Source organism: Wyeomyia smithii, chromosome 3 (genome assembly GCF_029784165.1).
Source record: "Wyeomyia smithii strain HCP4-BCI-WySm-NY-G18 chromosome 3, ASM2978416v1, whole genome shotgun sequence".
In the NCBI taxonomy this organism is placed as follows: domain Eukaryota; kingdom Metazoa; phylum Arthropoda; class Insecta; order Diptera; family Culicidae; genus Wyeomyia; species Wyeomyia smithii.
The window spans coordinates 227288994-227311681 of NC_073696.1; the positions used below are offsets into that span (position 1 = coordinate 227288994).

The window sequence follows — 22688 nt, forward strand, 5'->3', positions numbered from 1 at the left end:
ACAGTTATCAGCCATTTGCCGGATAGTCTCCATCTTTTTTCGATACTGCCGTCCCGTCCCGATGAGACAGAAAGCTGAAAAGTGCGAACGCTGATGATGAGACGCAGTTCGCAATTGCTCCGCTCCAAGGCTGGAAAAAATAAACTTTCGGAGAAATATTTACACTCCACCATGCGATCTTACCATCGAAAACATTCTCACGGTGCGTTGAGGTCCATTATCCAACTTCCTAGACCGGCAATGATTATACGGTATGAATTAGGCTTTTAGACACACAAAAAATGTAGCCTCCGTCTAACTACTGCCGATGTTCTTGTTCACTTTCGTAAAACTGATGCAGCTAGGAGTGTGCGTGAGAATGTGTCCGATTATCGCGCCGATGCTATGAATTTACGGAGGAACGTTGCAGCGATTCCTAGCAGTAGAGAGCATGAGAGGGAGAGAAAGAAAAAACAAGGAAAGAGTGTAGCGTAATCCCACCGGTCTCGTCAGTGTTGCCACTCAGTTTATGCACGTTATTGAATTATAACGAGAATTGTTTGAGAACAAACTGCTATTCAAGTGATAACAAATTGTTACTCAACTTGCAACAAACTAGCAACAAAATCATAGTGAAGCAACATTATAAAACTCGTTCAAGAACCTCGGACTAAGACTGATCGGATGTCTGAATTCAGCTTAGAACTAGAGCTAAGGGCCGCTCTGGCAACCCAGCACTACACACGCACGCAAGCAAACACACGGCAGAGATCGAATAAAAACAAATGTTGATGTTCCGTCTCGGTCCGACAAGAACCGCAAACTAAGCCAAAGAACTCTTTCGATGCCATACACGATGGTGCTCTTGCTAACACGGATACATACACGAGATAAAAATAGGGTGGTGCAGATACGGAAACAGAATAACTATATGTTTACTAGACGTTGTACTAGCTGATGTAGCAATCTTTTTTGACAGCTACTGTCATAGTGTTCTTCTGAGGTAACGTTTTTTTTGCGTAAAATCGATAAGTCGAAGAACGCCGCCTAACGTACAGCCGGCTGGTGAAAATATCCTTCACCGCCCTGGCTTTTTCCTCAAATTAAATGTACACCGTCGTCTACGAGGGGGATTAGTAGAGGGAAGCCTTTTGAAAAAAATACGGCGCATAAGAATTACTTGAACAAGAAGAAATTAAAAATATAAAGGGGAGAGAAGCAAATTGTTCGGCTGAAATGCACCGGGGGAGAAGGAAACCTTTTGGAACTGCACGGCAATGCACACGGGGTTAACGCGGGCATTGCCAGACAAAACCAGGAAATTGACTAACGCTGGAACTAGCGACAGAACAACAAGTTCATACCCACGTTATTGATTTTCCTCATTGGTGAAACACGATTCCAATTATCGCCTATCCGTTTGCTGCTGCTGCTGTGGTGGCGGAAATCTTCTCGGTCATCTTTTTTTTCGCTGTCCAATCGTCGACCGTGGCGCTCCTTTTTCCTACTGCAACAGCCTGAGCGCAAACTAGAGAGAAAGTCATCACTATTCGATTCCAGCCCATTAAACTCGATGTAACTGATAAATCACCCAACAGGGAATCCTCTAAGCCCATTTTTTGAGCAAACAACCGCGTAAAAACTACATTTTTTCGCACTTTGATATTAACAACGCAAAAATGTCCGCCGCAAAGTGAGGTCTTACCTTCAATTTGAGCCTGCTCCGCGTTTCTGTGGTGTCTGTATCTCACGAACTCGATTCTGTGTGCTTCTTCTTTGGACGGCACATCACTTCTGGCGAGCTCTGGGGCCCCTTTTTGCGCAATAGTATTGGTGCCACCGGCTAGGCGTTCGAAAAAGACATCTCCGTTGTACGCGTCCAGTTGTGCATTACGGATACGACGATGGCTTGGTTTGACACATGAATGAGAGGATGTGCGTTCCACACCACGAATAGCGCACACGGTGGGATCTTTCAAAGTAGCTTCCACTGACAGTTGTTGTTTTTGGAACAACAACAATGTAAGGCGAAGCGTTTGGTTTTACACGTTCCGTGACTATCAATCGCAGAGGAAAACGAAAAACGCACCGGAGGGCAGTAATCCATACGATCGAGGGCTCCGCTCCGCTGTGAGTGCAGAGGGAACCCAACGTTCGAGGATGTAATTGAATCTACGTGTGCATAAAATTGCTCAAGGGAAGTTGAGATGCATTTTTTGAAGCACGAAGTAGAGCACCCTTACTTTATTACGGTTTTCTAGAGTATTGAGAATATGTCCACGCAAAACAGACTTTTGGTTGCACAATATAATCTATACCATTGTTATGTTATAGAGCTTATTGAAATTACATTACATTATCAATAAAACAATATTACGAAATTTGTATGTTTGCAAAAAAAAACTAACCAGCCAAACAGCACATGTGAAAAATATGTAATTATGTAAATAAGTCCAGAACAGCATCTTGGATTCTGGAGATGATACTTGTCAGTAATTGTTTTTAGGTTTAGTCGAACATGGAAAGCGTAAGGTTTCACATTCCCTGTTAATTTTTGGTTGATTCACAGTTCACAGTGAATTTTTGGGGCTCTTCCGAAGAAGAAAAAGAAGTTTCGTTATTTTAGGTTGACAACAACTAAAGACTCCATCAAAAGAACCAACCACCAAAAAAGATAATTCTAGAAGGCCGCAAAACATCACGCCCAGGTTCAACTATCGTCCTTTGCAAATTGACCGACGGATGGTAACGGTTTGCAACAATCAACCATCATCCATCAAGTAGTCGAATACGTTGGCTATCTAGCCTTCATTAACTACTTCAATTGTAGTGGAGCCAGTGGCGTTTCTCCCGTGGAAAACCAGGTGTCTAGTACCAGCACTTTATCCTGGCGAAGGTATAGAATGTCATGACTATACCTCTGGGCATGCTTGGTTTCGCTCTTTGAATGCTCATTAGGCTGTATTTTGTCAAGTCGGCAGAATTCGAACAAGTTATGTATGAAGCACTATTGTCCAAACATGGACACTGTGGAAATTATTTGATAATTTTTCCTTTCGTGTTCACATATTACTCACTTGAAATAATGACAAGGGCGTGAAAAACCTAGCATGTTTACTTCCAGTTTCCAATTTACCACTAAAGATTACACTGAGGTCTTTTTTACGCGGGGGATGCGTTCCAATTTAGTATGGGCCCGCGTAAAAAAGACTGTTTTGAGTTGCAAATATACCCAAGAAAATCCAAATGCAATATTTTAAATTTTGAATAAATGTTTGTAAATTTTAAGCATTTACACCAAAAATTGTGATTTTTTTTAGCTAATATAAGATCACTCGTGGCCTAAAACGGGAAACGTGATTGAAATGAGGTCGATGTCTTGTACCGTTTTTGAGTAATGGAGGAAAGCAAACCGCGTAATAAAAGACCTCACTGTACTTGCGCATGTGGCAAATGACATTCACCTTGAACCCTAACTTTCAATTAAAATATGTAGTCTTTTGTCTCTGTCTTTAAAACTGACACTCGTGATTCAATGACATTCAGAGGAAAGATAGTCTCTAAGAAATGTCTTTTCAGAACGAAAAGTCTCAGAAGTCTCTATTTTCACCTAAACTGGTGTCTATTTCACCTGAAAGTCTCTTTTTCCATTTGTCATTCAAATTTTCGTTTGAAATTTATGATGCAATTTGATAAATTAAACATTCAAATAATTTGGGAATACCAGGGTGGCCACTCATTTTACATGTTCGAGTTCCCGCATTTTTCCCGACTTTTCCCGCATGATTGCAAGAAATTCCCGATTGTCAAAAACGGTAACTAGGGTATATTGAACGTCAATATTTGAACCTGGAAGTAATAGCGTATATCACTTCTACCGAATTTGATTAGTTACATAAAATGCAACTTTGGCCTCTCCATGGTAAACAGGTTAAATATAATTTTTGCGATTTTCTCAAATTTGCAAATCTCCATTAAGCAGTCAATAATCGTGTTAGCTATTTTGTGCATTCATTATGTTTGTCTATCTGTCTTCTTAAAATATGATATAAGCACCGTTTTCATTCAACGCATAACAACCTATTAGGGGAACAACAACAAACAAAACAGCACTTTGCGTACAAATTTTTGTCCGTTGTTAAAATCGTCGGAAAAGTCATGGGAAGTTAAGGGTGAACATAAAACTACTTACCCTAAGAGTAAAAAATATTTTGATTGAATTGATTATTTAGGGAACAAAACTTGTGACATGGATTTGCGTTTTTTTTTCTTGCGAATTAAAGATAATGTTATTTTTCGTTCAGGAAAAATACTGAGATTTAACTGTATTTCGTTTATCACGCGTTACATAGATTCAAAACTTTTCAGAAGTGAATTCACAACTTTTTCAGCACTTTGATTCACTAGTCAATTAAAGTTGCATCTCTCTGGTCATCTGCCAACATCTTCAACTTGTTTGCATCCAGCGCTCAAAATGGTCAAGCTGATAAAAAAATGGTATTGGAGACTAACATTTCGGAATAAGTGATTTCAAAACTTAAAAAAATAACCTGGAAATCAGAAAAAAGATCTTGAATTTTTTCAAAAATCAGCACCTTGAAACGTTTAATTTAGAATATTTTTAATACTCAACAACTGCCAACAACTTTGCCGAAAACATCGCACCAATCAAACAAATCGTTCTGGTTTCGAAAAAAAAAAATCTTTAGAAATTTTAACTTCTTCCGTGTTCAAATAATCAACGTTGAAACATTTGGCAACTTAGAATTTAAAAAATAAGCTTTTTGAGATATTCAATCAATTTTTCAAATAGAACTACCATCTACAGCTTTGCCGGAAATATCACACCAATCAAGCTAATTATAATTAAAATTAAATAATAAATAATAAAATAATATATAATAATTAAATAATAATTTTTGCTTTTAGAATATTCAAAGTGTTTTTGTTTATTAGCTACAGATTTAGCAGCCAACTGTTTAGTGCACGGGGCGATTGCAGGGCTAGCGCTACGATCCTGCAGACACTAACAGTCTCTCTCGAGCCGAGACACGAACCTACGACGACTGACTAGTTAGGCCAGCATCGTACTTGCAAAACAAAAAGCATGTAAAAAGTTGTATGCAGCAACAAATGAAATAAATATAATGTTTTCTTGAAAAACCTCGCAAACGATTATGCTGTTTTCTAAGAACATTTTTGATTGTGTTTACATCAAAAATAGTTTTTTTACAATCAAATTTTGTAATTTACAGAAAAAATATGAATTTGAAATATGTACAAAAATTAGTTTTTCAAAAAATTCCAAAATAATGTTTGCTCTATTTTGTGGCAAGTTTGTAATGTTTTTTCAATTAACTGCTTCGCATAGCAAGTTCGTCCCAAACCCAAAATTTCACCAGCATTGAGTTTCTAAGCGGAAATGGTAGCTAGTTTCGCTAGAGTTCACCAAATATTTTTTCAAAAAGACTAGCTGAAATAAAAAATCTATTTGAAATACTTGAGAATCAGAACTGTGTGCCACTTATTTCATCCTCAATTTGTTTATTCAAATAACTACTAATAACTCGTAATGTTAGTAAGATTGTACAGTGGAACTTATTTTGCATTGCTCTTAGAAAATGAAACAGTTTCTATTGTACATATGAGAATTTATGATTGATTCTCTCACTAAAACGTTTTCTCGATAAACTGGCAACTTCTATTCCCAGAATCCGGACCGGTTTTTGACCCCGGTTTCAATTCGCTTTACCATCTTGAGAAGTCCTACAGAGTTCATTCAATTTTTGTAGATAACACCAGATTTCGACGTTTTATGCTATTCTAAAACATTTGGTGTCAAAATTTATTTCATTTGAAAAGCTGGACCGATAAAAGTAGTCAGCTGGTCAGCGGGTCAAAAAAAGTAAGTTCAGTGACTTTTTGGTTAAAAAATTGACTACTGAAGAAAAATGGGATCAACTTGCACTTTCAACTTCTTCATCATTTGTAATTGCATCATACACAAAACTTTGAAAAAATCTTGGTAACAAAATCCCGATTAAATAAAAAAAATTCCCGACTTTTTCCCGCATTTTTCCCGATGTAATCCATTTCCCGACTTTTTCCCGCATTTCCCGATTTCCCGATTGAGTAGCCACCCTGGAATACAGTAGTAATCATGCAACAAAAGTTATACCACAGACGCAACACTGGAACCTAGTTCCATCGCACCAAAAAAACGATTCATTTTAAATTTCAAGTTCGGTTTTTCAGAAACCGGAAGTCGCCATCATGGATTTCGAAGAGGGAATTGGGAAAAAAGTTAAAGGGTATGTGCTTGAGTGCACAAACAAAGGCTTGACGTGGGACTATTGTGGGTGTAAAGATTTAATTCTGCCATAGCCATAGTATATAATACACACCAAATGTACAAATACCATACACAACAATCCATGAACAAAAAAAAACACATACACCTGTCATAAACCATAGCATACAAACTAATAGGAAAAATAATTAACTTGTTGCCTATAAAAGTATTCTGTCATAAATAAATTTACCTCGGATGAATGCATTTCTGCATTATACGTTATACACACATACATGTTTTACACACACACTTCTCACAAGCACACGCTCCTCAGACACACCCACGCTACTTACACACAAACACATACACACACCCACACACCACTTACATACAGTCGCCACTTACACACATACACGCACACACGCCGCTCACACATACACACACGTTACTCACACACACGTCACTCACACACACACATTAACACACACACATATTGACACACACACATTGACACACACACATTAACACACACACACACAAACGCGCGCTGCTCACACACACGCTACTCACACACACACTACTCTCACACACACACACTACTCTCACACACACACGTGCTACTCACACACACATACGCTACTCACACACACACACACGCTACTCTCACACACACACGCTACTCACACACACACGCTACTCACACACACCCACACACCACTTACATACACTCGCCACTTACACACACACGCCGCTCACACATACACACACGTTACTCACACACACGTCACACACACACATTAACACACACACACACACATTAACACACACACACTCACACACACACACACACACATTAACACACACACACTCACACACACACACACACTCACACACACACTCACACACACACTCACACACACACTCACACACACACTCACACACACACACTCACACACACTCACACACACACACTCACACACACACACACACTCACACACACACACGCTACTCACACACACACACACACACGCTACTCACACACACACACACACGCTACTCACACACACACACACGCTACTCACACACACACACACACACGCTACTCACACACACACACACACGCTACTCACACACACACACACACGCTACTCACACACACACACACACACACGCTACTCACACACACACACACACGCTACTCACACACACACACACGCTACTCACACACACACACACACACGCTACTCACACACACACACACACGCTACTCACACACACACACACACACGCTACTCACACACACACACACACGCTACTCACACACACACACACACGCTACTCACACACACACACACACGCTACTCACACACACACACACACACACACACACACACACACACACACACGCTACTCACACACACACACACACACACGCTACTCACACACACACACACACGCTACTCACACACACACACACACGCTACTCACACACACACACACGCTACTCACACACACACACACGCTACTCACACACACACACACGCTACTCACACACACACGCTACTCACACACACACACGCTACTCACACACACACACACACACACACACACACACACACACAGGCTACTCACACACACGCTACTCACACACACACACACACACACACGCAACTCACACACACACACGCTACTTACACACACACGCTACTTACACACACACACATACACACGCTACTTACACACACACATACACACGCTACTTACACACACACATACACACGCTACTCACACACACACATACACAAGCTACACACACATACACACGCCACTCACACAAACACACGCTACTCACACACACATACACACGCTTGGTATACGACACACTATACCTACACAAATTACTATCAGCAGCATCCAAACGGCTTCCAAGTTTTCAATGGTCCCTTCCAGGGTTGCCAATGTTCCAGTTTAAACTGGATTCCTCCAGTTTTTTTCAAGTGATCCAGTCAAACAGTTTAATCCCAAAATCTTCCAGTTTTTTCAGATAATCGCCAGTTTTATCCAGTTTTTTATTCACTGAAGCTGCGATTGATTTTCGGAAATATTTTTAAAACGTAATTTTTGCAGATTGATGAGTTATTTTGACAATTCTTAACACCATTTTCAGTATTCTATCTTTCCGCACGAAACACGGTCAAATTAAAGACTGCATGACATGGTTGAGATAAAACCAAACCAATAGAATTTACCAGGCCATGAAAAAAAATTCTATTTAAGTAGCAGTTGAAAAATTGTTAGAAGAATTAGATACCAAAAGATAGCGAAGTCAGAAATAATTGAAATTTAAACTCACATCCCTGTCACGAACGTCATCCCCATACATTTTGCTAGAAGCCGTTTTTCTCTGGCTCTCTGGCTCGATTATACGTCAAAAGGCTGTCAATACTTGCAAAATAGCCGAATAAGCTCTGTCCATGCTAGATCAACTCTTGTTGCAAGTGGTGTGTGAAAATGCAAAAAGCGAAGAACGACTGTTTCGTTTTGAACGTTTTATGGATTTTGTGTAGGACATAAATGGTCACGTTCAAACATGTTTTAACACGTTCTGGAGAGCCCTACATTCAATATACTTAGAAGCACGCAAATATCAGGAATTCAGGAAATAGTTGTCATGACATCGGTCTGTTTAAAGTTCACTGATGTAACGGTTCAGTCCATAATTTAGCCAAAATGTAAGCCCGAAACAAAACAGTTCTGATTAAAATGAGTAATTTTTTGCGAAGAGTTATCTCTTTAGTTGCTGTATAAAAAACTGACACTGGATTCAGTCCCCATAACAGAAAAGCATTCTCACAAAAATTTTTTTGCTTTTTTCAAAACAAAGATTTGCGATCGCTGAGCGGATGGTTGAAATTCAAACAGCTAAAATTGAATACCAACAAAACAAAATTCATGATTATTTCGCGAAACCGTGTAAATGAAAATGTCTCAGTTGAAATTGATGGTGAGACAATCGATCGCGTGAGTTAGATCAAATATCTTGGAGTGATTATTGATGACAAGCTAAAGTTCAATGTTCACATTGATAATGTCATCAAGAAAATTGCCAAGAAATATGGAATCCTCTGTCGTTTGAAAAAGGAGTTGAATACTTTCAGCAAGATTCATCTCTATAAATCAATCATCTCTCCTCATTTAGACTTTTGCACTTCCATTTTATTTTTGGCAAATGAAACACAAATATCGAGATTGCAGCGTTTGCAAAATAAAATAATGCGGTTGATTTTGAGATGCAATAGATACACTTCCTCGTCCTTGATGCTTGACGCTTTGCAATGGCTATCGGTGAAGCAACGAATTGTTTTTCTGACAATGGTGTTCATTTTTAAAGTAGCTAATGGATTGCTGCCCCGATATTTGTGTGATCGAATTGTTAGAGGAAGTGACATCCATAGATATAACACAAGAAATGCGGGAGAAATTAGAACACCACATTTTTTAACTAGTGCTTCACAAAATTCATTGTTCTTTAAAGGAATAAATTTATACAATTCGATGCCTAGACACATCAGACGTACGGCGACGCTATCAGAATTCAAGAGACTATGCATTTCACACGTCAAAGCTGAATTTTAAGCAGTTATTTAATTTTTTTTAATTTAGCTAAACTGTAATTGACGAAGTTCTTGTAACGGATGATCTCTGTGGACTCTGCTTATATAGCTTTTTAAAGGAATATGGTAGCACTGAAAAACTATTATGTTCGTCACGAGGGTGATGATGGATTTTGTAATTATTGATGTAGTATAAAATAAAAAAGAGTAGTCTACGAAGGTTTGAAAATCGCGCGCGATGATCAGATATGAAGGACTGAATTTAGAAATTTAATCATTTGAGATGGAGAATACCTTTATTATTTTATTTTGACATTATCAAGATACTCGTCAGAGTAATCGGAACGATTTTAGTTCTGTTGGTTGTCATTGGACATTGGTTTCCTAGCCGGTCTAGGATATTTTCGAGTTGGAAATATTTTCGACTTCCCTAGGTGGGGGCTCTCTTATAAATCACATCGAAGTTGACAGCTGGACTTGTGCTTTGCTTGCTGATCACGGCAGGAATGGCCTCGTCGGGATTGTATCGACTTTGTGGATGATTACACTGGATGTTGGCTTAACTCAGATGCAATTAATGTCTTTTGGCTGACAGTTGCAAATAAATTGATACCGACAACGCTTTGTCGATGAATTACTTGATTTTTGACGAATATTTTCTCTATTTGAATCGCTGCAAAGCATTGGATCAATTGTGAAGAAATTTATATCTGTGATGAAAACCAGTTCGTTTTGTTTGCTTATCTGGTTTAATTGTTTTATAATAATTATCTTGTAGATAAATCGTCTTTCTCAAACCTTTGTAGGGGTAAGAGGTGGGACCATCATCATCATCATCATCAATTTATTTGGAATCCAGTTTTTTCTTCAGCCTTTTTCCAGTTAAATCGAAAATTTCATTGGCAACTCTGGTCCCTTCTAACGGCTTCCAATGGTCCCCAGTGCCGATCACGTCCAGTTTCGGGCTGTATTCCAACAACGATATCTGAATTAGATTACCACTGGTGGGGTCCAGCTCAGATCGAAGGGAAGCCGAACTGTTCGCTTTGACGGTCGACCAGGGAATGAGCTTCTCTCAACACGGAATGTCCTTTTATAGCGTCACTCAGTGTGAGGAACTTGGGTGATTGGTGGAAGAACCAATCACGTGGAAGCATTTTCGCTTTCTTTCTTCGTCGCTTACGTTGGGTGATGAAAGCGATGCCAATTGGCTGGCATTGCTAGCCAATGACTGAATGCGTGAAATCATTTCGTCTATGTTTTTGAAGTCTGCGTTAGGGAAATATACCAATCGTATGAAAAATGTATGTGGATATTCGACCTTCAAACTTTCCCGCAATTTTCACGGAGTAATAAGAAAATGGTATCTAAAATTATCATGTTGTACAAATCTTGTATGTTTTAGCTTTCCAACGGTATATTAACTATTGAAATCGGAACAGTTGTTTGAGCGCTATTAGCATCTAAAATCTTCCTTTCCGCCAACCAAAAACGTTACATGTTCAATCCAGTTTTCCCAGAATGTACCTTAGTATAGTGAAGAAAGACGTAGTCCCATGTCAAAATTCTAACCTCTGATCGTCATTCTTGTTTAAGAAACATTTATATTGGGTTGTATTTCGTAATTTTCGGCTGTTTTCCAGAAACCAGAAAGTTGCCATCTTACAATTCGAAATGTTGTCTGAGGTCGATTTGTGGCTTCAGTGGATCATTACGATCCCGAAAATACCCATATTGGGTGGTATCTGGTCACTTTTCGTTGTTTATCAGAAGCCGGAAGTTGCCATCTTGGATTTCAAAACGGCATTTGGAGACATTTTCTGGCCTCTAGGCGTCATTCTGTTGCCCGGAAACACCTGTATTAGAAACCGAAAGTTTCCATATTAAATTTAAAAAATGGCTCCTGTGCATCATCCCGATCATTTTAGGCTGTTTTTCGGAAAAACTGGTTGAAATATCTCTACCCTTCCAAAGTTCGAACCCCATTTTGCTCCCAAAAACCTCCACATGTCAGATTTTGTTCCATTTACATGATCTGTTCTTGAGTTATTGAGAAACTGGTATTTCATTTGTATGAGGCCTCTCTTCCAAAAGAGGGACTGCTCCCAGATACCTTACCATATAAAATTTGGTTCCATTTACTTATTTCTCGAAAAGTGCAGAAATTTGTGTTTCATTTGTTTGGTTCCCTTCCAGAAGAGGGAGGGGTGCCGAACCAGTATAGACTTGTTTGTTACCCCTAAAACATCCACATGCCTAATTTGGTTGTATTTGCTCGATTGGTTCTCTAGTTGTGCAAAATTCGTGTTTCATTTGGGACCCTTACAGTAGAGGGAGGAGTGTCGAAACATTTTGGTCATTTGGTTTACTCTTAAAAACATTCACCTGCAAAATTTGGTTCTTTTTACTTGGTTATTTCTCAAGATGTGCAGAAATTTGTGTTTTATTTGTATAGAACCCCTCCTTTCCAGAAGAGGGAGGGATATTGAACCATTATGAACACATTTGTTACCTCTAAAATCCTCATTTGTATGGGACCCCTCTTTCCAGAAGTGAGAGGGATCTCAAACCATCATAGAAACCTTTACCGGTCCAAAAAATCCCTACATACAAATTTTCGCGTTTATCGATTCAGTAGTTTCCATGTCTATATGAATCAGACAGACAGGACTACATTTTTATTTGTTTGGATTTGCTCAAAGTGTTATGTCTGTTAAACCTTCCAGCTGGTCTTGAGGTACGATGCTGCCCTAACAAGCCAGTCGTCGTAGGCTCGAGTTCCGGCTCGGGAGAGACTGTTAATGTCAGTAGGATCGTAGCGCTAGCCCCGCAATTGTCCTGTACACTAACACAATTGGCTGCGATTTCATTTGTAAATAAAACAAAAGGTACGAATTCTGAATCGGAATGTAGCACCAAGACTTTGCTTTGTTATGTCTGTTTTTCTGTGGTTACACATTTATACTATTTTTTTATACAATCCTCTCATGTCCCGAGTTTACAAGCCTTTTTACAAATCAATAATTTTTGTTCACTTCTTAGTCTGAATTCCCCCATAAATTTTCTTTATGACCTATTTATGGTTCCTTTTTCCGAGATCTACTATATAAAAATGGAATTCCGTAACGCTTGGTCTTATTGATATTATTCCCTCAGTCTCTGAGGTGTACAGTAATCATCATAATTTTGAATCGTTCTAAACCAAAAATCATAAGCGGTGACATGTAGGTTTTTTAACATGAAAATGTTCGCTGATGTTCAGGAAAGACATTTAAGAAAAATAATAGGTATCTAATTACTAAAACTTGAGATATTATTCACAAAACTACGTAAAACATGTAAAATTTGGACTTTCTGTGCTGAATTTGCCTCTAAATCAAAATTCAAAGCGATGACATATGGTTCTTTTTTGAATAAAATGTTTGTTAATGTTCAGGAAAGACATTTGAGGAAAAATAATTAGTATCTGATCACTAAAACTTGATATATGATTCACAAAACTACGTAAAACATGCTAAATTATGACTTTTTATACTTAATTCGTCTCCAAATCAAAATTCAAAGCGATGACATGTGATTCTTTTTTCATTAAAATGTTCGTTGATGTTTAAAAAAGACATTTGAGAAAAAATAACAGGTATCTGATTACTAAAACTCAGATATTAATCACAAAACTACGTGAAACATGCAAAATCATGACTTTTACGCTGAATTTGCCTCTAAATCAAAACTCGAAGCAGTGATCTGTGATTTTTACTATAATAAAATGTCCGTTGTGTTTAGGAAAGATATTTGAGGGAAAAATAACAGGTTCTGATTATTTTAAATTTAAATATTTTCCACAAAACCACATGAAAAATGCAAAACCATATTTTTTACGCTCAATTTGGCTCTAAATCAGAATTCAAAGCGATGACACGTGATTTTTTTTTCAATAAAATGTTCGTTGATATTTAGGAATGACATTCGAGAAGAAATAATAGTTATTTGATAGCTGAAAATTGAGATATTATTCACAACACTACGTTAAACAAGCAAAATCATGAATATTTGAACTCAATTTGCCTCTAAATCGAAATTCAAAGCTATGATATGTAATTGTTCTTCATTAAACTGTGTGTTAATGTTCAGGAAAGACATTTGAGGAAAAATAATAAGTATCTTATTGCTAAAAGTTGAGATATTACTTTAAAAACTACGTATGTTTGAAGATGATTTATTGCATACAGAAAAACACATTAAAATACTCTTTTTTAAATTTATATATATTATAAATATAATACATGCAAAATTTTGACTTTTTGAGCATGAGCTCAATTCGCCTGTAAATTAAATGTTTTTTTCAATAAAATGTTCGTTGTTCCTTCAACATCTGCAAATATTTTCTTGCAGAAGAATTTATGTTTTAATTTGGTGCGAGTCGAATAGTTTTGTGAATAGTAACACATTACGGGATTCGAAATACTTTTTTAATTTTACCAAAACTAGATCTTGGGACATTTGGCTGGAGGAAAGGCCGCATTTCATTGGTTTAATCTTTTTTTTTGCAATTTCTAGGTAGTTATGTGGATTAAAACGTTAACTTCTTCTCAGACGTGTTCCTTGGTCACCAACAAACATTTTCGTTATAAAAATTCACATGTTATCTCTTTAGATATGATTATAGAGGTGAACTAAGCATGAATGGTCACGCTAAATTCTTCTTTCTTTGATTTCTTTCTTCTAAAAGTTACAAAAAGTTCTAGAAGGTTTTACTGTGAACGATTGACGAATATCCGGTTATCACCCGAGTGTGGTATATTCGGAACTGGGATGACCCCACATAACATTTTCCAAAATAACGACTTCTGGTTTCAGGAAAATAATCTAAAGTGGTGTTTGGTCAACCATTTTAATACTTCCGAAACTTCTGAACTCCATACGTCATTTTGAAATCCGAAATGGCGACTTCCAGTTTCTATAAAACATCCCCAAATCACAAAATGCAATCCAATATGGGTATTTCCGTTCTGTGCGATCTCAGAATGTTAAAGTACTTAACCCTTTATAAGGCAGTGGCAACTATATTGCCACCAATAACAATATCGCACGCTAGCCTGGGGGCTAATGCGGTCTCGATCAACTAGATTAGTTGAGAGAATTAGTTATCGATATTGTTTTCGGCACATTTTGTATGTTGTAGGATAAGTACAACGATACACCGTGCCCCAGTGCTGAGTCGAGAAAATTTCCAGCTCGAAAAGTTCCTCGACCTGATCGGGAATCGAGCCCGATATCACAACAGTGTGGGAGAGCTAGCCAACCGACATCGCTAACCACAGAACCACGGGGACCACTATATTGCCACCAACAAAATTTATTTTTTTCGCTGCACTTAGAATATTGTTTTCAAATTTGACTTGACCAAAGACTTCTACAGGTGTCTTAGAACACTTCAGTATTTTTCTAGGACTGCTAGAAGTGTACAATATTGATTTTGGGATCATTTTTATATTAATACGTTTGGAGCCTTTGTCTGTCCGTAGAGACACGGCCAGGGCGTTGTTTATCACAGACCTTTTGCAAGGCCGCATCGACTGCCCCGCTCTTTTGTAACAAGTTAATATAAACGTGCAACCTCGTGCTCTGCGAAACAACTCGATGCTGCGATTACCTGCTCAACGAACTAACTACAGCATTTTTGACGCAATAGTTGGTCTCCAAAGATTATTTAACAAAGTATCCGCTCTATTCGCCTTTAATTTATCTCGAACGCTTCTTCGTCGGCGATATCGTTTATATTTTTTAAGATCTGACTAGTTGTAATGTCATATTGTTGTATTCCCGTTTCGTTACATGTATTGACTCTTTAAAGATATTTTTTTATTGTTAGCTTTAAGTTACACCATTGGGGCACTTGCTTGCCTGTTGGTGAATAGACCAAATAAACAAATGCGTTTCTCTGGCAAATAAATACTTTTGAAGTGAGTTGTGCTAATATTGCAATGAGTTATAAAGAATGATTCCGAATTTTGAAACTTTTGATCCCGAGCATCGCCGGGAACGTTCAACTAGTCGTTAATAATTATCAAGAATAGCAAGGGGGGGCATGTTGCTCCCTTGAGGGACACCAATATCAATCCGTCGTAAATTGCTTTTAACATCATTAATAATAATTAATGGTTACTGATCAGGCAAATAACTTTTTATTAAATCGTTGACAATACCTCTTTTTATTCATAGTCTAAGGCGTCAATTTTTTTTGGTTCGATAAATAAACCTCAATTTCTAAGATCAGCTCATCGATAAGCTCGGTAATAGCAGTTGTAGTCCCAAAGCCTGCCCTAAACCCATATTATATAAAACATTATTAGCGCTCAAGAAATGTGCTAGTCGACTGGTCAGAAGCTTTTCAGAACATTCTGATAACATCCAGTTTGAATAGTTTTACAGAGAAAAAATGAACATAAAAAGTGGGCCTACACTAGCTTTCATTAGATCTGCTGGAAAATTATCTTGTCCATTGCTTTTTTAACGTCAAGCTTAATTCTCTGTTCACTTTCAGATATTAGAATAAAACGAGCTAACCTAAAAAACTTGTAAGTTGCTGATTCCCAGCACTATGAGAAAAAAAATTCCGTGCATTGAGGTGTCTTATTTCTCGCATCGGAAAAATCCAGGTTAAACGTATTTATGCCACAGTATATTCTATTTCTAAAAAATCTATTGTTAAACACAAGATTGTTCCCAAAAGGTATTTTGGAACGTTGTTATTAAACAAATTTCCGCTAGTACAATTAGGTGTGAATGTGTGTAAATGAGTGTGAATGATGTCTCTTTGTCCGTTAAACGATTCAAATCTTGTCCACGTTAAATAGTTTCCTAATTCGTTCGCCCTTGAAACAGATCAATAAGTGGGTCGAAATGTAGAAAAAATATGAGATGTCCAAATTGTATGCAAGAATCTCTCACAGGATGGCGAAAAAGTTTGCAAAATCGAATTCCCTGATTTTCCCTGAAATATAACATTAAATTCCCGATATTTTTCAGTATTAGGCACAAAAAAGTGCAACGTAGATGAACGCAGCTCTGAAACCCCAGTGGAAAAAGTATTCCATCGGATATAAAACCGAAGAGATAGAGGTCCGGAATTAGACTTTTATACTGAAAAGTAGGAGGGTGGTATTCAAGACACGACCGCATGACGTTGGACTACGGTATTCTTATATTCCATTAAAACAAATAATAGAGAGAATTGCAACTCTAGTATTTGCTGCAATTTTATCTAACAGTGCATTTCTAGATGCTGAGACGTTAAAACGTTATAAATAATAATATATACTAAAGAATGGATATCTTTTATTTAATCGCTGTCATTTCATACATATTCGAATCAACCCTTTGTTTGCTGCACTACCAAGACAATCATTTAATTGAGCGAATTGGTAAAATTTTCCTATCTAAGCAAAAAGCAAACTTTACGAAACTATCTGAAATTGGAGCCCAGAACCGAAAATTTTAAATTTGAAAATTGTTTGACATTTAATCGATAAAACTCATGCTAGGTTAGTTCCAGCCCAGCATATAACTTCATGTATTTGAAAAAAAAAAACGTTTGGTTCAATAACTCAATATAGCAAGAGCTCAATCTCACGTTTTTCGGTAGTTGTTATCAAGGTTTGGGCGAGACAGGAAAATATCTTAACGATCGTAACTTCTTCAGTTGTGATTTAGAGCATTTCTAATTGTTTTTTTATTTTTCACGATAGCGACAAGTTTGTTTCTTTCTCTGTGTGCGAGAAACAAAATCAAAACCGCGCACCGAGAAACAAAAACGAAAATTTAATGAATGCTGGAGAAAACTTGCAACTCTTTTTACCAATAATTTATGATACTCAAAAGAACCCGTTTTGATCTAAATCAAATTTCTAGTAAATAAGTGTTGATCATTCATAGGTAGTAATTTTTCCTCGATGAATAAAGACTGGCTGAAGAAGTTAAAATCGATGCTGTAAAATCAAATTCACAACTGTGTTCGTTAAGACGTTTTAATCTTTTCAATGACAATAACAATCTTCGATAAACTCCCGCTATAGTTATTCACACACATGCTATAACTATCTAAACACGCGTTAAAACTATTCATACACACGCTGTAGCTATAGCTATCCATACACACGCTATTCCTTTCCATACATTCGATACAACTATCTATACACACGCATAAGCTATCCAACCATGTGCTATTACTATCCATACATACGCTATGACTAATCATTACACACGCAGCAGCTATCCACACACAAGCTATAACTATCCGTACACACGCTGAAGATATACACGCAATAGCCATAATATGCTACACATGCTAGAGTCTTACACATGCTATAGCTAGCCATACACACGCAACAGCGCCATCCCTATCATCGCAAATGTCATAGCAATACAGATGCACATACGCTATATGTGCACACTGCACACACACTAAATGGCGGTAGCTTTCCTAGTGGCGGTGCTGGCTCGTGCAGTTTCTGGCTGTTTTCACCAACGATATCTGAATTGGATTACCGCTGGTGGGGTCCAACTCAGATCGAAGGTGAACCGAACTGAATGAAGAAATGCAGCTTCCCACTACCTCCGCCGCTGCTGCCTGATACCACCGCTCTGGTTCTGCTGCAGCTCAGTTTGGCCGCTGGAATCAGCCACCGCTGCTGATTATACAAGACCGGCCTGGTGGCCTTTCACTTGTTAACTGATGACTGCTATGAGACGACACAGGCTATTATATAGCCCAAAGCAAAAATCCATCCGCGAGCAAACAAGAAGCGAGCTTGTGATTGGTTGAATGTGCACGACTTTTAACACAACTTTTAACTAGTTTAGTATCGAAAACATATTTAAATTATTATATGTCAGTCTTGCGCAATATTTCCCCTATCAATCAAGCCATTGGTGTTTAGAATCTGTTCAGTGGTAATGATAAAAGAAGCATTTTAAAACGGTGTTGAAATACCTGTTGCAGCTACCGAAAGCGAGCTCGTTATTGGTTGAAAGCTGTGAGACTGTTTACAAAGTCAGATCGGTTGTATCCGTTAGTGTCGACTGTGCTTGTGAAGAGAGGTGGTGATTGGTTGCTCGGTATGATTTAGACAATCGATGTGATTTATCAATTTTTCAATAGTGTATCTCGAACAATAGGTTATTTTTGTTACATAAATTCAACCGTAAAAGAATTTCTGATCGGTTGATGCCAAAACCTCGAAATTCTGAAAGAAATGACTGATGTATAAGCGCTCAAAACCTGACCACTTTTCCCTGGTTTTCCCCGGTTGAATTACTAGATTTTCAAATTCAGGTGCCTAACTTCGATATAGACGTTAGTCCAACGTCAAAAAATCAGTTTTTGCGCTTAAGAGTCGTCTAAAGAAAGAATCGTGTCTCGGTTAAAACATTTTCCCTGAATATTTTTTTGTTTCCCCTGATATTCCCTGATTTCCCTGAGCGAAAAATGAATTCCCTGATTTTCCAGGTTTTCGACACCCTGCAGACGAGAGATAAGTGCAAATATTGTAAAATGACTTCACGCTCCGCTGGAAGGTGTTTTCCTATCTGTCATGCCTTCGAGTGTTGGTCGCATGTCTGGTCTAGGGCTACGAGGGCTCGGTGCATTTGCTCCCGTTATCCCCCTCCCCTAAAAACCTCCTCAAATCCGGGACTGGTCTTGCTCATTTGATTGACGTGGTTAGTGTGCATACTTTAGGGTGTCATTTTTAAAATTATTTATTTCAAATACATATTTACAATTTCAGCTGGATTACTGTTTATTCTGTCTAAAATCCTTTATGAAACAGTTAAAAACTTGACGTTCTTCCAATTTTTTTTTCGATTCTATTTGAGATTCCAAACAATCCCAAACTTACCAAAAGTCGATTGGCGCATAGCATATTTAATTCATATGATAATTAGTATGGGCGACCTTCTTACGTGCATTTTCTTTTCAAGAGAGCTAGCTTCACCCTATATTTCATGGCGTCAAAATGTAGGTGCTTTATGCCTACTTTACCGAAGACCAGGGTTGCAAACCTTCAGTCAGATTTTCAGTGGAAATTGAAAACTAGGAATTTTCAACGAGTAAACTGAAAAAGAAAATGGTTCACAGCTCCTATCGGTTGATAGTGATTCTAGGCTAGCATTCGCACACGCTGTGTTGCTTTAGTGATGTTTATGCGGTTCATAATGTGAATGCTTATCTCATAAGTTAAGTGTACAGGACAATTGCGGGCTGGCCCCGCTACGATCCTACTGACACTAACTGTCTCTCCCGAGCCGGGACTCGAACATACGACGACTGGCTTATTAGGCAAGCATCGTACCTCGAGACCAGCTGGGAGGTTCAGTACAATCTTCTATTGCCATAGTTTAAGCATACATATATTTTTTCCCGTGATGATTCTACTACGATGTTATACGAACTATAGCGCAACAGTGTGTAACATGTATTGCGAATAAATTTTGCATTATATGGGTCATTTTTTTTTTGACAAACAAATCATTTTTCATGTTTTGGAAAAACATCATATCTCAGAGACCGTAAGAGCTACAGACAATATTAGACACTCTTTTTAAAGGTTATTAAATTTACACTTGAATGGCATCATCAGATTTTGCAAACAGTGTTACCAATATTGATATTCTTAAGTTTAAAAACAAAAACTTCGTTTAACTCGAAACACCAATTTTTTTTTCAAATCTGATGTCACCAATGTGTTCAGCGAAAATTTTACATACGAATTACCTATCCACAAAATGTAATATGCGCTGTTGCGGAGATATTCAACTTTCAAGATAACGAGTTCGTGAATTCAAACAACACGCCTACAAATGTGATGAGCCTTATTCAATCGCATCCCAAACTATATCACCGCTTCGAATCTCAAAAACTGGTTTCTCATATTCTTTTTGATGGTACCTGAATTAACAGCCATTAAAGTACAACGTGCGTTTCATAAATTACATCTATTTAACAAGTTTGTTAGAAATTAACGTTTGATTTTAGTACGTGACGAAATTCGTTTAACTTTTGGAGTTAAATTGAAATAGGTACCCGATTTAGAGCTTGACAATGTCTTCATCAAAATGGTAGCGTCAGCTTGAGGTGTCGCCGAATGCATTCATCGGATCCCTGGAACAGATTTAACTGAACCGAACCTGGCTTCTAGAGTCCTTTTTATCTTCGTACATTCTTCAGCGGTTACAAATTGAACATTCAATTTGCTACAAGTGCAACGCGCCCAAGCGAAGAGATCTCTAGGGTTTTGAATTGTGGCACTCTGCAAACTGGATCGCGTTGCCAACCGCTTGAGAGTACCACCCAATCCATCACTTGGACCCTTACCGTGGGTCGTAGCGAAGAATTGCCATTCAGCAGGAATTTGAAAATCGTTCTAGTGGTACTGTGAATTCATCATATTGAACCGATTTTTATATTGCGAAACTGCACCATCGGAGAAGTAGATAATCTTAACCAACTTTGAGAGTTGATGTTTTAAGAAATCAATAAACCTTTACCGAAAAGCGTGGAAAGTTGTCGTATTATGGTCATGGCAATCGGAAATTAAAACACAGTACAATGGAACGGCCTTGCCATTTTCCACAATATAGGCGGCAAAAGGATGAACGGTTGCTTGTAGGTTGTTGTAATGAACTCCCTGTACACTGTCTTGGTAAACAAAAGAATAATTTTTCGAGAAGTCAACCACAGCCAGGACTTCTCCTTCTGTCTTGTGTTAATGTGAAAAATTCAGCTTGTTTTGCTGCAACGAAATCATGTTTGCGCACATTTGGGATGGTTTCTAGAAACTGCTCAATGAATGTTTCCGCGTAACGTACCACCGTTTGCAAGCTTCAGCGTTCTTACTGAGTCCATTGCTTGCACGTAATCTCATCAACTGAATTATTTTCAAAATAAGAACAAAACATAGCTCTTATGGAATCCATGTTGCCACATACTGCGTCCGCACATTTGTTCAGGAAACACATCTCCGTGAGTGGATCGCACAGGTTTCGCTTCAAAACGTCTCGATACGAATTAAACATATTTACACTTCTCCTAATTTAATTTGGTTCAGCTTTGCACCCGAAAAATTTAATTTGAAGTTCTGGTGAATCGAACAAACACACACTCTGTGGGTTCCAGCAGCTCCTGCCACGCACATTCAGGTGGCCATAGTTCCACAAACTTTGAAAACCGACTTTGATTTCGGGAAACTTTTCCTTGAAGAACCTGTGATTAATATTTTTACTTTTATTATTAACTAGTTTGGAGTTCGTTTCAGACAAAAAAAAACCTGTAATTTTTTTTAAGATTGCATTGATGCGGAGTTTCCAATTCTTCGGCTAAATGTTCCAACTCACCAGTATCTATAACAAGGAAATAATGAATGTTGACTATAATGCTTGTAACATTACTTGTGCTGAGGTATACTATTTTTACCGATTGCTACACGAGTTTCCTGATCAATCATTCTATCTTGCGAAGTAATCCTTACAACCTCCGCTCTCAGTGCTGCGTCACATTGAATGCATATCTTTCGACCTTCTACTATTTTCTGATTGTACTCATGAAACCTGTCATGAAAACGTGACGAAATGATTTTTAAATTTTTTTTACGAGCACCATGGCAATTCAGCGGATTGCAGCATTGTTTCTGTCTAGCTGCGAAATATTGGCCAAACTGTTTATAATGGCTTCCGCATATAGTTTGCAAACGTTGAACACCAGGCCGCAGTTTGAACAAAATCCATTCTCGCGATGTGAAGTGCGA

At 38.0% G+C, this 22688-nt stretch overlaps 1 protein-coding gene across 9 annotated transcripts in view; it reads right to left on the bottom strand.

Annotated features, from left to right (window-relative positions):
• The window catches only part of LOC129727250 (transcription factor E2f1), a 45872-nt gene that overhangs the window by 17921 nt on the left and 5263 nt on the right, over nucleotides 1-22688 (bottom strand). Inside the window, exons 1-3 of one of the 9 annotated variants that reach the window (XM_055684860.1) lie at nucleotides 1685-1822; nucleotides 1344-1507; nucleotides 184-415 (exon numbers count right to left, since the gene is read on the bottom strand). The exons of 1 other annotated variant lie outside the window; for it this stretch is intronic. The gene's annotated coding sequence lies outside the window, so the exon portion shown is untranslated. Of the gene's footprint in view, nucleotides 1-183; nucleotides 416-1343; nucleotides 1831-22688 lie in introns of those variants that run through there. 7 more of the 9 variants (XM_055684862.1, XM_055684861.1, XM_055684863.1 and 4 more) reach the window with 7 other exon arrangements.